We start from the raw sequence: 16,917 nt of genomic DNA, 5'->3' as shown, positions 1-16,917 counted from the left end.
TATTTAAATATTAACTGAATGAACTACGATCGGAGCCAATTTGTCACCTTAAATTTTAAAACAACTAGAATACTCATCTGGGTGGAACCAATCTGGAATTCCCACTTTCTAATAACTGTTAGCTGACAATCTCACAGTTAACAGTATGCGACCACCTTTGTTTTTTCAAGGGCCATGGTTCATTGCTATCTTAAGAAAATTGATTCACTTTTCACAAACTGATTCAAAATTATTTTCCTGATTTTTCTAGTATCCTGGTGGAGATGAGAAATACCATCACTCAGCTCTTTGATGTCATCCCTAGAGATGATCTCTTTTTCATTCAGCCCATCATATGAATTCTTTTCCTCTTCATATTCACCACCTAACCAGAGAAGCTTATTCACCATAGACTTTTCTATTGAACTTCTGTTCTTCAAATTCAAGTACTATAATCATTTCCATATATTCACTCTGCAGTTGTAAAGCCTATTAGAAATAGAGGATCCCTGAGTGAAAAAGAAAGTTTTTAAAAGACTGTCTTGGGAAAGTGTAGAATTTTACCAAGGATCGGGCAAAATCATGAAGGTTTAGAACAAATGCTCACTTCCAAATAATGAAATAAATTTAAAGAAACAAAGTGATTCTGATTTGAAAATTCATTCTTGAACTTTCACAATTAGAATCGAGTAGAGAAGACTTCCCTGGTGGTCCAGTGGTTGAGAATCCGCCTGCTAACGCAGGGCACATGGGTTCAATCCCTGCTTGGGGAACTTAAGATCTCACATGCTGTGGGGCAGCTAAGCCCAGGCACCGCCACTAGACAGCCCACAGGCCATGAAAGAGAAGGCCCTGAAGACCCGCAGAGCCGAAAAAAGGAACAGACAGAAACTCTACACACCAGGAAACATGTCTGTTAACACTTTCAAATTCTATCAATACCTAAATTTTAATTTTTACTAAATCAGGTTTGGAACATTATTAGTGTATTTATAGCAACATTTTGGAATCCTACCTTAAATCATTCATAAAAACAAATGGATAAGCCATGTTACATCATAAATTCCAATTTATGTTTCAATTTTTGATGGATACACTCCCGGGACTAAATTATTACTTTAGTTTCTTAATGATGGTCTGCTTATCAATCTTTATATTGAGGGGGAAAAAAGTACAAATTGCTTCATCTTCTCTCAATGAAACCTAGAAATTAAATTCAAGGCAGTATTTCACAGATTTGCTTACACACTCAAATCTTCCATATGACATGTGTGGTGGCAGAACATGTCTACGGCAAGATTGCATGTCTCCAGAAGCAATGTTGTCAAACCACACATTTAATCACCCAGTAAAACAATCAGTGTGTACTTTCATATGCTATTTTATTTCTTTCCATAAATCACTAAACTTCTCCAAAGCTCTCCCAACTCTCCTCCAAAATAAAAAAAGCAGAGGACTGCTTACAATAACAACACATTAAGAATAGCAGGCCCTTTGCGTAATCTCCAAAATATTCAGAAAGCTCATACAACTCAACAACAACCAACCTGATCAAAAAATGCGCAAAAGATCTTAATAGACATTTCTGCAAAGAAGACATACAGAAGGCACATGAAAAGATGCTCAGTGTCACGAATTATTAGAAAAATGCTAATCAAAACTACAGCGAGATACCACCTTACACAGGTCAAAACAACCATCGTCAAAAACTCTATGAAGAATAAATGCTAGAGAGGGTGTACAGAAAAGGGAAGCCTCCTGTACTGTTAGTCGCTCAGTCGTGCCCGACTCTTTGCCACCCCATGGCCTGCAGCCCACAGGCTCCTGTGTCCATGAGATTTCCCAGGCAAGGATACTGGAGTCAGTTAGCCATTTCCTTCTCCAGGGGATCCTCCCAACCCAGGGATCGAACGCGGGTCTCCTGTACTGTTGGTGGGGATGCAAATAGATGCAGCTAGTATTGAGGTTCCTTAAAAATTTACAAACAGAACTACCATATGATCTAGCAATTCCAGTCCTGGACATATATCCCAACAAAACTTTAATTAGAAACAATACATGCACCCCCTATGTTCACAGCAGCACTGTTCATGATAGCCAAGACATAGAACCAACCTAAATGCCAATTAGCAGATGAATGGACAAAGAAGATGGTACATATATCCAATGGAATACTACTCAGCCATAAAAGGACAAAATAATGCCATTTGCAGCAACATGGATGCAAGTAGAGATGATCATACTAAGTGAAAAAGATAAATACCATATAATATCACTTATACATGGAATCTAAAATACGGCATAAATGAACCTAACTACAAAACAGAAACAGACTCACAGGCGTAGAGAACAGGCTGTGGCCACCATGGTGGGGAGAGGGAGAAAGAGGGACTGGAAGTTTGGGGTTAGCAGATGCAGACTATTACACAGGAAATGGGAAAACAACAGTCCTACTATAGAGCACAGGGAACTATATCCCATCTCCTGAGATAAATAATAATGGGAAAGAATACAAGGAATGTGTGTGTGTGTATATATACACATGTGTACATTTGTATGTGTGTACTTTGCCATGGTAAAGTACAGGTGGTAAAATGAATTTTAAAAAGATTTCATTATGTAACACACAACATACACAATTAAAGTACTGTCTGCCTAGCATCCTTTTCCAGAGACGGCTCCCCTCTGCCAGCCTCATGGCTGTTACAGGAGGCGGACAGGGCTGAGGCAGATGAGACATCCATGTTAGTATCTGGCCCCATCCCGGGCGGGATGCTGATTCCAAGGAGGACACCTGACCCAAGTTTGGGTGGGAGGCTGAGAGGCTGGGTCCCTGGGGCAGAGCTGAGAGAGAAGCGGGAACCACTGAGGCCCTTCACACTGTGCACTGCTCCTTCCAAAAGGAGGGCAGTCTCCCAGCTGGGATTTGGGAATGTCAGTCATCTGATTTTTTATGAGGCACCAGAAATCTGGGTTTTTATATGCAATCTCCCTTTTTTCAACGTCAGTAACTCAAATCTGTTTTCAAAAGCACTGTGAGCAAACAAAGCATGTCTGCAGGCCACCCAGTTTCACAAACTGACAGCTGTCCTTTTTGCCACGTAGTAGAAGCTGATCTACAGCAAGAAAGAGGGACAGAGCCATGCATGGCGAGGAACACTGGCCAGGCCCAGCAACATCCTGGTGGTTCCAGCCATGCCCGAGCCCTGCACATCCTCTGCTCCTTCCTGTGGCTTCATTTTCTCTGAGTCAACGGCAGACACTTGTACCCTCCCAGTATGCCCTCCTTTGGGAAAGCAGGGGAGGCGTAAGTTAGGAGTTTGGGGTTAACATATATACTCTACTATATATTAAACAGATAACAAACGTGGACCTACTGTTTCAGTACAAGGGAACTCTACTGAACAAGTTCCAGCACAGGGAACTCTACTCAATATCTATCCTGCAATAATCTATAATGGAAAAGAATCTTCAAAAGAACACACCTGAATCACTTGTTGTACACCTGAAATGTAAATCAATTATACCCCAATTTAAGGGAAAAAAACCCTCTGTGGCATGATGCTGCTTACCTGACATTTCTGTCCCTTCTTGCCAAGGCTCCAGGTGACAGCACACAGAGCTTGGAAGTGTACAAAGAACTCAAGTCCAGAAACTGAGATCCAGGCAGGGACAGAGGAAAATACACAAGAACACTTCCTCCTGAAGGAATAAAGCATGAACTCCACCATCAATTCCGCTGAAGGAGCTTCCAGGGAACCCCAGCACTCTGCCCCTGTATGTCAGGACTCTTGTCCACGATGGCAGATGCTCCCAGGTGAAAGCAGCTTAAGCAAAAAAGTCCTGGATTGACTCACACAGCTGATGTTCAGGAACAGAGCTCGCTCCAGGGACCCAGACAGCAACTCTGGGGTCCAAACTTTCTCTGTTGCTGGTCCCCACAACCATCGCACCCACCCCCACCGCCAGATCCCTCGCCATCGATGCTCAGACCCGATGCCTCCTCCTGTGGTTTTCCACAGACCCCTCACGTGCTCAGAGAGGCCTCCCAGACCTCACATCCCCCCACTCTGCTCTTTACGTCTTTCGTTGCCCTGACTGCAGCCTGCAGTTCCTTTTTTTTTTTTTTTCTACTTCCTTGTTTTTTGCTGTCTGTCCCACTACAGGTGAAGCTCCATGAGGCTGGCCTCAGGGCTGCCTTTTCCCTCTCATATCCTGCCACTGTAGGGATACTTCCCTTTATCATCAAATAAAGCATGCTGCAACCTAAGTAACACGAATTTTACCCGAACTACGGTCATCATCGGAGAAGGAAATGGCAACCCACTCCAGTATTCTTGCCTGGAGAATCCCCATGGACAGAGGAGCCTGGTGGGTTATAGTCCATGGCAGTGCAAAGAGTCGAACATGACTGAGCAACTCACACTACATAATTATGGTCATCATGAAATCTGCTGCTGCTACTGCTAAGTCGCGTCAGTCGTGTCCAACTCTGTGCGACCCCAGAGACGGCAGCCCACCAGGCTCCCCCGTCCCTGGGATTCTCCAGGCAAGAACACTGGAGTGGGTTGCCATTTCCTTCTCCAGTGCACAAAAGCGAAAAGTGAAAGTGAAGTTGCTCAGCCGTTTCCGACTCTTCGCCACCCCATGGATTGCAGCCTACCAGGCTCCTCTGTCCATGGGACTTCCCAGGCAAGAGAACTGCAGTGGGGTGCCACTGCCTTCTCCTCATGAAATCTAGCACATGGCATATATATGACCTTTGGGGATTCATCCGTATCTTATTTCTGGTCAGTCAGTTCAGTTACTCAGTCGTGTCTGACTCCTGGGACCCCATGAATCACAGCACGCCAGGCACAGCATGCCTGTCCATCACCAACTCCCAGAGTTCACTCAAACTCATATATTTATTATGACTATAAGTACCATTATTTCTGGTACTTGTAGTCAAAAGCCTAAAAACTGTAACCCACTACTTCCTTATTTTAAAAACAAAGGTTGACAAATGAATAATATTAATATATTGTCTCAGGTTTGAGAAGTTGCCACTAAAAATTTTTAATCTCTTAAGGTTGTTATTTCAGTCTTCTTTGAACTTATTCTGAGGCTGTTATTAGTGATAAGATACCCACAAAAACAGATTACCAGCACCAGGTAAAGTAAGTTTATTTATTTGACAAGTCTACACGTAAACAAAAAACTGTAGCCTCAGTGGTTGGGTGTTTCAATCCAATGTGCAAACTCCCTACAATTATACCAGACATACTCTAAAAATTAGAGCACCTAATTTTTATAGGAATCTCATCATTTCACCCACTGCTTTAAATGAGGATTTATCGTCACTTGATTGCTATCTGATTGGCAGTGACCTTTCTGACTGGCCATCTCTTATGTGACTTTGCCTCTTAAAAGGGAGCCAGGGCCCCTGCAGGGGACAACGGAACCTGAATGGTCAGGTGACACGAACAGCAGGACAGCGGCTCTGAGCTCCAGGGGCTGCTGCTCACCCAGCCAAGGGTCTCTACAACCACAGGTTCATGAGGGCCACTGCTCAGCCTCCAGTAAATCTTCCTAGCAAATGAAGATGCTCAGACTGGACCTCTCTGGTTGGTAGGTTTGTACTGTCTTATTGCTTTTCATGATACAGGGATTCCAGGAGTGATGATCCTGGCAGGAAACAACTGAAGTCTGAGTCTTTCTGTAGTCTTAGCCTTTCCCACATGGACTGACTCAGAGAAGGAAACTTGAGTATCCCCTCCCTGTGTGTGGCTGCTACAGCCATCAGCACCAGGGAACAGAATATTTTTATCTTCTCATACAGATAGACTCTTTCCATTTCTATGAAAATAAGGAAGCTGAATTAAATGATCAAAGTTCCTTTCCAATTTTTTGCAGTTTTTTTTTTTTCCCCTGAAATTAGGTCTGCAAAACAAATTAGTGCTCCCCTGTGCCTAAGGAAATTCCTTTTAGGTGTTTCTGTTGCCTAAAGCATATCTCTAATCTGTTCTCCTGAGTGGCAAACAAACAAAACTAAATAAAAACAAACTCAATTGACTAAAACAAAAGCATGCTCTGAGTTGCTCCTTGTGAGCCTCTGGGCACAGGTTATTCCTTCTTCTTGATGAAAGGTCCACCTGATATCACCTCCCTGGGCCCCACGCCCCAGTGTAGCTGACCCTCCCAGTCCCTGTGGGCCCCCATACCCACCAACACCACCCACAGCTGCACTGAGATGAACAATGTTTTCCTCCTGGATGAGGTCTGTCCCTCCCACTACACTGAGAGCTGCCGTGTGCCTGACACTTAGGAGACACTCAGTCCTTGATTTAAAAAAGGCAAGTTCTCCATCTGGGTTGAGAGTCCTCAAAAGGACAAGTGGTAACTAGTAAGATCTGAAAAGTTAATTCACTTAAAGGGTGATGTTGGTGAACTACAAGCAAAGCAAGGAACAACGGGAGGTAATTTTCAAGCTCTGATTTTTTTTTAAAGAATGTGTAATTACTTCGGAAATAAATACCTCTCCTACGAGACCCTCACTCCCAGTAGAATCTGGGGATCTCACAGGCCTTGATGAAGGCCACCTATTGAGACAGACTTAAATTCCTTCTACCTGCAAAGGAGTCACGAAAGCTACTTCACTTCCTGATGGCTGAATGTCAAGTCTGGAACTAGCACACATGGCCCTGTCCTGAATGATGTATGCAAGTAAGACCCTGTCTAGAGGTGTGCTACCATCGTTTCCATTTCTGCATCATCTACTGGCACATCACGTGCACACAAGCAGAGCTGTGTGACCTGGAAGGTCTCTTAACTGGTCAGTGCAGGGCTGGGAATAGCTGCCCACTGTCCTGCCTCAGGGTCCCCACTCTGAGCCCGACACTGTGTGGCTCCATTAGTGGACTGGGGTGGGGCAAGAGAGACCTGCAAACATGGTGTGAAATCCTGGAATTGATGGATCAGAAAGCTCAGTGAGCGGCAGAAATGCACGGGCAACTACAGTACAAGTTCTGAAACAAACACCTGGGAGGAAATGCACAGTCCCTGGGACAGTCAGGTTCATAGAAATGGAAAGTAGACTCGTGGGGGCCAGACTGGGGGCCACGGAGGATGGGGTGAGTATTTAATGGGCACCAAGTCAAGGCTATGGTTTTTCCTGTGGTCATGTATGGATGTGAGAGCTGCACTATAAAGAAAGCTGAGCGCCAAAGAATTGATGCTTTTGAACTGTGGTGTTGAAGACTCTTGAGAGTCCCTTGGACTGCAAGGAGATCCAACCAGTCCATCCTAAAAGAGATAAGTCCTGGGTGTTCATTGGAAGGACTGATGCTGAAGCTGAAACTCCAATACTTTGGCCATCTGATGCGAAGAACCGACTCATTGGAAAAGACCCTGATGCTGGGAAAGATCGAAGGCGGGAGGAGAAGGGGACGACAGAGGATGAGATGGTTGGATGGCATCACCGATTCAATGGACACGAGTTTGGGTAAACTCCGGGAGTTGGTGATGGACAGGAAGGCCTGGCGTGCTGTGGTCAATGGGGTTGCAAAGAGTTGGACACAACTGAGAGACTGAAGTTTCAGAAAAGGATGACAGAAATGTTTAGGAGACAGAATACTGTTGATGATTGTACAACAATATGAATGTAGTTAATGCCACTGAACTATACATGTAAAAATTATTAAAATGGTAAATTTTATGTATATTTTACAATTGTCTTTTTGTTGTTTGTTGTTGTTGCAGCGTGGATCAGAAGGAAAAACACTGCTCATCTTGAAGTCTGAAGCCTGCCCCAAGGGAGTTAATGACCTTGGTTAAGTTGCCTTTTTCAGCCTCAGTCTGATACATAAAATACACAGATCTGTATCCTCGGGGTCATTATGAAAAAATGAGAAAACACCTATCATGATACCTGGCTCTCAGTAAGCACTTTGCTTTCTGAATATCCCTCTGATATTCTAGAAAAATCTTGAGAGAGAAATTAGCCAAGGAGCCAAAGCTATGCCATGGCCGGGCATCGCCATCATCAGTGTCCTCTCCTCTACCCGTCCCGCCCCAGCCGCCACCTACCAGCTCACTGGCTCATGTGCCCGCTCGCTGCCACCTCCACCTCTGAGCTCGGGCACGCTGGACTCCTGCACCTTCCCCAGGTGCCCCACCCCGCCATGGGCCCATTCTCCTCTTTCTGGGCTTGAGGCCCCAAGTCCCTCCCGCAAACACGGTCTCCTCCCTCCCCCGGCTCACGATCCTTCCCAGCACCTGCGCCTGGTGTGCAAATGTTGCTGGAGCGGGAAAGACAGTCACGCAGCCAGCCTTAGGAAGCGTCACCTTCAGTGTGTTTATGATCGATCACACAGCAGGAGCCAGCGTTCACTCTACACTCCCAGAATCCCTGCGAGGCTCCCCAGGCCCTCCCCATGCTAGCTCTGCACCAGTGACCTTGCCTTATCTCCCCAGACAGAGGTCACTGCCCACCTCCAAATCTACCAGAGCCTGTGCCCACCCCCTCCTCATCTCCCGCTCTTAGCAGAGGCCAGCCTTGCACACAGATTTTGGACATCAAGCTGCCCCCACCCCCACGCCCAAGAATGTCATTCTGCCATCATCCTCTTTCTTCTGCATCATTAATCATTTTCTCCCTACAGCGTCCTCTCCAACAGCACACAGACACATTCTGTTTAACCTGTATCCTAAACACACCCCCTTGGTCCCCATCTGTCCCTCTAGGCAGTGACACAAGTTCTCTGTAGGCCTGGTTATCTGGACCGGTGCCTCTCAGGCAAATTGCCAGGGAATCTTGTTCAAAGGCACATCGGATGCAGCAGGTCTGGGGTGAAGCCCAGGCTTCTGTACCGCTGGCCCCCAGATGCTGCTCCCGCCACAGACCCCACTCTGAACAGCAGAGCCTAGTGTTCCTTCCCTCAGACCTTCATGTACGAAATCCCTTCTAATCTGCCCCAGCACAGCTTCAAGGAGACCTGTCCCATCAAGGTCACCAATAAACTCCACGTTGCAAACTCCAATCAAAGCATTCCTTCCTCCTTTCCAATCCTCTCCAGTTCTTTTAAAATGAACTGTAGCAACTGGAATAAAACCGTGCCCAGAAGGGGAAGGCCCTTGGTGGACCACCCACAGACCCCTCTCCGTCTCCCTCGGGCCTCTGCACCGTGCACCTCTCACGGCACCTGCTGTTCCTCTGGCAGCAGTGGCACCGGCAGAGGCTCCTACCAGGCGTTCCTTCCCTACCTGGCTTCCTAGTGTTAGTTGCCCCCAGAGCTCAGGCTCCCCCTCACCTCTCTAGACTCTCCCCTCGGGGATCCCATCTGTCTCAGCAGCTTCATCAGCAGCCCCAAACTCTCAGAACACGGGCCAGAGTGCTCTCCTGACCTCCAGATTCACCCACGCCCCTCTGCCTTGTGCTGCCTCTCCCAGGGAGGGTGTCTCACAAGAATCTCAAACTTAACATTCCCAAAGTACAACTCTTGATGCCCTGCCACGTTAAAACCTACTCCTCCTCCATTCCCCATATCCAATCGTATCCAGGTCTCATCACTAAAGCCAAATACATGAGAGCCACCTTTGATTCCCCTGCTCCTTCCCCAGTTCAATCCACGACCAGTTCTACTGACTCCATCTCCAAAGCCACCTGCTTCCTCCACCTCCTCTGCCACAGCCCGGCCTGCCCACCAACGAGTGACCAGTCACAACCTCCCAGTTGACCTCTCATTGCCACTTCAGCCCTCTGCGACATCTTCTCCACACAGTCCCTGCTGTAAACAAAAGCCCCACAAGTGAACGTGTGTCTACAGCCCTTTAATGGCTCAGTGTGAATGAAATCCAAACTCTCCACCCATCAGGCCCCCAAGACCCGGAGGCACCTTCCGGCAGGTGTGCCTTCTTCCAGTTTGCAGGGTCTGCCATGTGCTGCCCTGCAGGATCCCTCTCATACACTCTCCGCTTCTCATCCTGCTTTTAGGAGGACCAGAAGCAAGAAGAAACACAGTACTGTCAGGAAACTGAAGAACGGCCCTTGGGGCTGCCTGGAGCAGAAAGGAGGAGGCGGAGCCTGGCATGAGATGAAGCTGGAGCGGAAAGTGGGACCAGGGCTCAGCAGTTTAGAGATGTTAGACCTTCTGCCGAGAGCACAGAAAAGCCTTCCAAGTGTTACAAGCAAACGGGCGGCACGATTACTCGCCTGCTGAGGTCCTTGTAGCGATAGTGTGGAAAAGCAGAGGGGCCCAGAGTCGAGGAGGAGGGGCCGGTGGGGCCGGCAGGCCTGGCCTGAGGGAATGACAGTGGACACAGGAAGGTGACCAGACTTTAGGACTGCTTAGGAGGTTACGATATCGTGAGTTATAAAGGATATATATTCGCTCATTCAGACGACCTAATTAAAGTGCTCATGTGTGACAGTGTTAGTCACTCAGTGGTATCCAACTCTTTGCAACCCCATGGATTGTAGCTCACTAGGAGCAGAGTCTTTCTAGGGAAGAATACTGGAGTGGTTGCCATGCCCTCCTCCAGGGGAGCTCCCTGACCCAGGCCCGAAGCTGGGTCTCCTGCACTGCAGGCAGATTCTTTGCCCATGTGCATGTGAAGCTCGTCTTTGTCCACAGTTTCTGGCTCATGCTCTGACTCTTGGAGTCCCCGAGTGACGAGTGCAGGGGGAGCATCTGTCGTTATGTCTGGTCCTGTCCTTAGATCCTGAAACCAACTCAGAAGGGTAAAGGTGAGATGGTCGCCTCGTTGCTCACAAGTCCCTTATGACCACAGCTGGGGCACACCTACAAGCTGATTTTGGGGCTCCACCTCAGGATAAGGGGAACTGACCTGGCAAAGATGGTTGGAACCTTCAGCCCCACCCCGATTCCTGGGGAGGAGGGGTTGGAGGCTGAATCCACCACCAGCAGCTGATGATGTCATGAGCCATGCTTATGGAACGGGACCTCCATAAAAACCCAGAAGGTGAGGTCAGGAGAATTTCCAGGTGGCGGAGCAAGTGACCACGGGAGCCTCCAAACTCCATGAGGACCCTGTTCTGTGAACCTTTTCACTCGGCTACTGATTCATACTTGCTAACATCCTCTGTGATAAAGTGGTAATTTAGTGATTAAACAGGTTTGCTGAGGTCTGTGTGCCACTTCAGCAAATCAACCAAACCCAAGCAGAGGGTTTTGAGACCCTGTAGTCGAAAGCCAGTGGGTCAGGCGTACAGATGATGACTGGGCTTGTGACTGGCATGTGAAATCCAGTCAGGGTGTTGTGGGTACCTCCAAGTTGTAGGCGGCTGGGCAGATACACAGCCTGGACCTGTGACTAGTGTCTGAAATGGGGCCAGTCCTGTGGGAATGAGTCCTTGACTTGTGGTGTCTGATGCTGCCTCTGGGTAGCGAGTGTCACGGGTGAGATGATCTGCAGAACACCCCGCTGTAGTCAGAGAATTCCTCAGTGATGTGACCCCACACACAACCCACGTTGGAACTGGGTGTAAAACCCTTTTAGGAGTTAAAAAATGGCACAGTTAGTGGACGAATATATATAACTTGAGATTTTTAAAAGGCTTAATATGCGATGGTGAGCAGAGGTACCCCTCTGGCTGAAATCCATCCCTATGATGGGATCAGCTCATGCACAGTGAATGACTGGCCACAGATCTTTTCCTGTTTTTACTAGCGGAAGGGGGTGGGAGGAAGGAGGGGGATGATGGGAGAGGCAGGATAAGACGAGACGAAGATACTAGCTCATAAATTAGGGCAGCGGATGGGAAAGGGGCCAAAAACAGGAAGAAAGGCAAGGCAAATTGTGCTGACTTCTCCAGTCTGCCTCCCAGTGACTCTTAACAGCCTTGAACTGGGTTGGAATGAACAAAAGCAATTCTCAGAGGACTTCATTTTCTGAAATTACAATTTAACATGATTTATGAAGCTTCTTGTTATAAATATGCTTGAGGATATTTGTCACATGAAAGTATTAGAATCATAGAATTTTTAGAGACAGGAAAAATCTGCAGATCACAGGCTTCTGGCTCGGGGTCCCTAAATCCTTGTCTCCACATACAGACACTCCAGAAAGACTTCACTGAGAAAATGAAAGAATGAGGCCCTTCTCTCCAGGTGGATAACTAAAACGTGTTAGGCTTCCCAAATGGCTCAGTAGGTAAAGAATCTGCCTATGAATGCAGGAATCGAAGGAGACACGAGTTCAATCCCTGGGTCAGGAAAAATTCCCCAGAGGAGGAAATGGCAACCCGCTCCAGTATTCTTGCATGGAAAATTCCATGGACAGAGAACCTAGCTGGCTACAGAGGCTGGGGTCACAAAGAGCTGAACATGATTCAGCAGAGCAACCACAGGGTTTCAAAGAGAAATGAAGAATTGCTAGGCAAATACTGTCCAAAGATTTAAGGTAATTGGAAGAGTGGCCTTTTTTTTCCCCCTGGAATGTCATAGTTTGTTTATTGGTCTTAGTGTCTCTATAAGAGACCAAGGGCTCTATAAGCACTTTTTCTTGTGATTATGCCTCTTCCCTCCCCCGTTAAAAAAAAAAAAAAACTCTTTATTGTGGAAAGTTTCACACATACGTAAGGGTAGGAAGAAGTGTTTAATAAACAGCCTTGTACCCATCACCCAGGTTCTCTGAGACTTTTTCAGCTACTTTGCCAGTGAGTTTTATGTTTAAAAAATACACAGATGATTAATGACTAATTTTATGCTGTTTATCAAGATCATTTTGGCAATCATTTTTAACCAATTTGTTTTAGGGTTTAAAAAAAAAAAAAACAACCTCAGCTGTTCCATTTGGTTTAGGAACTAGCAAGATTTTAATTTCTAATTTCCAAAGCTACTGAATATTTGGCTAATTAATCCTGGCATCTGACAATGAAGGACCAGAAGAAAGAACATAAAGTTTCAAGTATAACATTAAAAGTTCTAGAATAGTAATCCAGCTGCATTTTAATCTCCTGTGGCACAGACTTCAGGAAGCACATGAAACAAAACCTTCAAAAAGAAACCGTTGTAGCTAGTGTCCAAGAATGCTAATGGTCCTTAAGCTTCCCCAAGGCAGTCCACTCCCACGGTGCACCAGGCTGGTCCCTGTGCTGGCAGAAGCGACGGTATACTTCCAGATTAGGTACCAGGATACCACACTTCCCAGCCTGATCATCCTCCCTTTCCCTCTCATATCACCTGCTCTCAAGAGAAAGTGAGCTCCCATGTAGTGAAGAGTCCTGTGGGGCGGCCACGTGGTAAGGACTGAGGCCTCCACCCAACAGCCATGTGAGTGCCCCACCCTGGGGCAGAGACTCTGAACAAAAGCACCCAGCCAGGCTGTTCCCAGATTCCAGAAACTGTATGATTATGAATGTCTGTTGTTTCAAGCTGCTAAGTTTGGGGCAATTTATTACACAGCAGTAGAAAATTCATTCAAAAGATAAACTTTAGAGGTAGGCAGTCACACAGGGCCAAACTACTCTATTTCCTTCAACTCATATACCAAGCAAAATTACATAGCCTGGAGTATCAATATTTTAATTTGGATCAGATCGAACTTAATATTTTGTATATCAACTACCTATCAGTGGGCCTAAAACATACTACATAAAAATTGCCCACAAGGCACTGACAAAAGCAACAAAGAACAACGTACTAGCAATCACCTATTTTTTTAAGTTTTTTTTTAATGTGGACCATTTTAAAGTCTTTATTGAATTTATTACAATATTGCTTCTACTTTATGTTTTGGCTTTTTGACCACGCAGCATGTGAGATCTTAGCTCCCCAATCAGGGGAGCTGCATTGCAAGGATAAGTCTTAACCACTGGACCACCAAGGAAGTCCCTAACAATTATCAATTAATAGCACCTGTTTCTGCATTTAGGTTTCAATTTTTCTAATGGCAAAAACTCAAAGATCTGTCTATAGCAGTAACAGAGAACACCCAGGAAAATGACAAGCACTTGCTTTTTTTTTTTTTTTTTAAGGGTAACATAAACATGAAATTGAGACCTGGCTGGTATTCTATAGTTGCTATGGTAACCACAAGCACCTGCCCTCTTTGACAAGCAGCATTCACATTCTCTCCCATTCTTCCTACTCTCACCCACCCAAAAGCTCCCATGTCCTCCTGCCTTCTTTGCCCCTCTACTCTTTGGAACATCCAAGAATATGCACATATGCACCCATATTTGCATTCATAGGAACCAAAAAATGAGGAGCAAAATGAGACAGCTCATGGTCAAGTGTCCAAGACTAGATACTCAGCTGCCGTTAGTCAGATCAGGGGGTCTGTGTGAGCAGACAGCTAATGCTCAATGAATACCAGTTTCCTTCCTCCTCCTCACCTCCCCGCCAGGCTTCCCGGTCTGGTGAGAACAGCTTCATTTCCTCTGGTTCTTGCTCAGTTCTCCTTCATTCAGATTCCTCAGCAACTTGCATTCACTTTAGAAAAACATCCAAGGGGCTGTCTGTTGAGAGGTACAGGCAGCCCCCAACTTAGGAGGTAACCTACGATTTCTCAACTTTATGATAGTATAAAAGCAATATATGTTCAGTAGAAACCATACTTCAAATTTTGAATTTTGATCTTTTTCTGGGCTAGCAATATACAGTAAGATAGTCTCTTGTGTGCAGACAACCTATATAGACATATCTCCCCAAAAGATATACAGATGGCCAACCAGCACATGAAAAGATGCTCAACATTGCTGATCATTAGAGAAATGCTAATCAAAGCTACAGTCATCTCACACCAGTCAGAATGGCCATCATTTAAAAGTCTACAAATAATAAACCAGACAGGGTGTGGAGAAAAGGGAACCCTCTTACACTGTTGGTGGGAATATACATACATTGGTGCAGTCACTATGGAAAACCATACGGAGGTTCCTTAAAAAGCTAAAAATAGAACTACCATATGATCCAGCAATCCCACTCCTGGGCATATATCCAGAGAAAACTAATTCAAAAAGATACAGGCATCCCTATGTTCACAGCAGCACTATTAACAATAGCCAAGACACGGAAACAAGTCCATGGGAGAATGAATGGATAAAGCAGATGTGGCACATTATACAGGGGAATACTACTCTGCCATGAAAAGAACGAAATAACGTCATCTGCAGCAACATGGACAGACCTCGAAATTATCATACAAGTGAAGTCAGTCAGACAGAAAAAGACAAACACCACATGATGTCAGATACAGGTGGGATCTTAAAGAATACTACAAATGAACTCATATACAAAACAGAAACAGACCTGTAGACATAGGAAACAAACTTATGGCTACCAAAAGGGAGGGTGAGGTGGGGGAAGGAGGGGGAAGGGGAGACAAATTAGGAGGTTGGGATTAACATATATACGCGACTATATATAAAGCAGATAAACAACAAGGGCCTACTGTATAGCATAAGGCACTTACATATCCAATATCTTGCAATAATTTTTAATGGAAAAAATCTGAAGATGAATATATATAGACATGTATGTATATGTGTGTGTTAGTCACTCAGTTGTATCCAACTTTTGCAATCCCATAGTCTGTAGCCTACCAGGCTCCTCTGTCCATAGAATTCTTAGGCAAGAATACTGGAGTGGGTAGCCATTCCCTTCTCCATATATGCATGTATATATGTGTATATATTTTTTACGTGTGTGTGTATATATAGATGTATCACTGTGTTGTATACCTGAAACCAACACAACATTGTAAACCAACTATACTGCAATAAAAAAAAAAAAAGACCCTCTCCTGTGATGATGGGCCACAGCCCCATTCAACATGGGATCATGAGGGTGAACAACTGATACAGGAACAGTCCCTACCCTCCACACCCACAGAGCCAGTCTGCCTTCCACTCTGAATACAGACTTCAATAAGTTACATGAGATATTCAACACTACAAGACAGGCTTTGTGTTATTTTTTTCCAAATGGAGGCTGAGGAGTGTTCTGAGCAGGTCTAAGGTGGACCAGAATACGCGATGAGGTTCAGAAGTGTATTAAATCTTTGACTTATGATATTTGTAACCTATGATGCATTTACCAGGACATACCTCACCCTAAGTCAAAGACGATCTGTAATTGGAGCCAGTGAAAAGTGGGCCTCTTGCTATCACCCTGAGACAAGTTACAGCTCCCGGGACTACTCACTACTGTCCTTCTAGGTCGTTACACTGTCTCCACATTGAGCTTTCAGAAAAGAGCTCCAATTATGTTTCTAATATCCACAAATCCACTAAGTGGATAAGAATTTAGTAACTGAATGCAAAGAAGTATTGTGGGATGGGGTAATGTAGCACAAAGAATTATCTCAACTGGGTGATTTAAAAATTTCCGGCATCTCAAGCCAATCTTGGGCCAAGGCAAGAACCTTCAAGAATTAAGGCAAGAAATCAGAACTTTTACGCTTCTTCCACCTTCTATCAAGACTCACTGAAACCTGATTTACAGCTCTAATTCTCTTTTCCTATCTTTAGATATCCAGTCCTATATCCCCCACCACACACACACACACACCACAAATAAAGTATCTAATTAACTTTTCCCTCCACTCTTTTTCACACGAAATCTTGGGAAAGGTTCTACTCCTTTGGCATAGTTGGGAAATCTTGCTGATATCTCAGATCAGAATACCCACTGTTTCCAGGGGGAAAATAACATGAATAGAAAGGAAGGAAAGACCCAGATGGGGTCAGAAGACAGACTAGCTGTCCCAACTGAAACCACACAGAAGAGATGTGTGTCCGTGGCCTTTTTCCCACTCCAACAACCATCTACCCCCACTACCACAAACAGCACCTCAAACATTCCTTACTTTGTTTAATACTAACAAGTAGGTCAGCTATTATCACCTTTTCACAGGTGTGGACTCTACAGCACAGAGAAGGGCAAAGCCCTGCTCAAGATCACACAGCGAATGGAGTTTCAGAATCTGGACCCT

The 16,917-nt window shown here is 45.4% G+C and overlaps 1 protein-coding gene across 6 annotated transcripts in view; it reads right to left on the bottom strand.

The window, feature by feature from the left end:
• The window catches only part of RALB (RAS like proto-oncogene B), a 75,455-nt gene that overhangs the window by 30,154 nt on the left and 28,384 nt on the right, over positions 1 to 16,917 (bottom strand). The gene's annotated exons all lie outside the window — the stretch shown is intronic.

Source organism: Capricornis sumatraensis, chromosome 3, assembly GCF_032405125.1.
Source record: "Capricornis sumatraensis isolate serow.1 chromosome 3, serow.2, whole genome shotgun sequence".
NCBI classification, from domain to species: Eukaryota; Metazoa; Chordata; class Mammalia; order Artiodactyla; family Bovidae; genus Capricornis; species Capricornis sumatraensis.
This window is presented reverse-complemented; position numbering and strand designations above follow the sequence as displayed.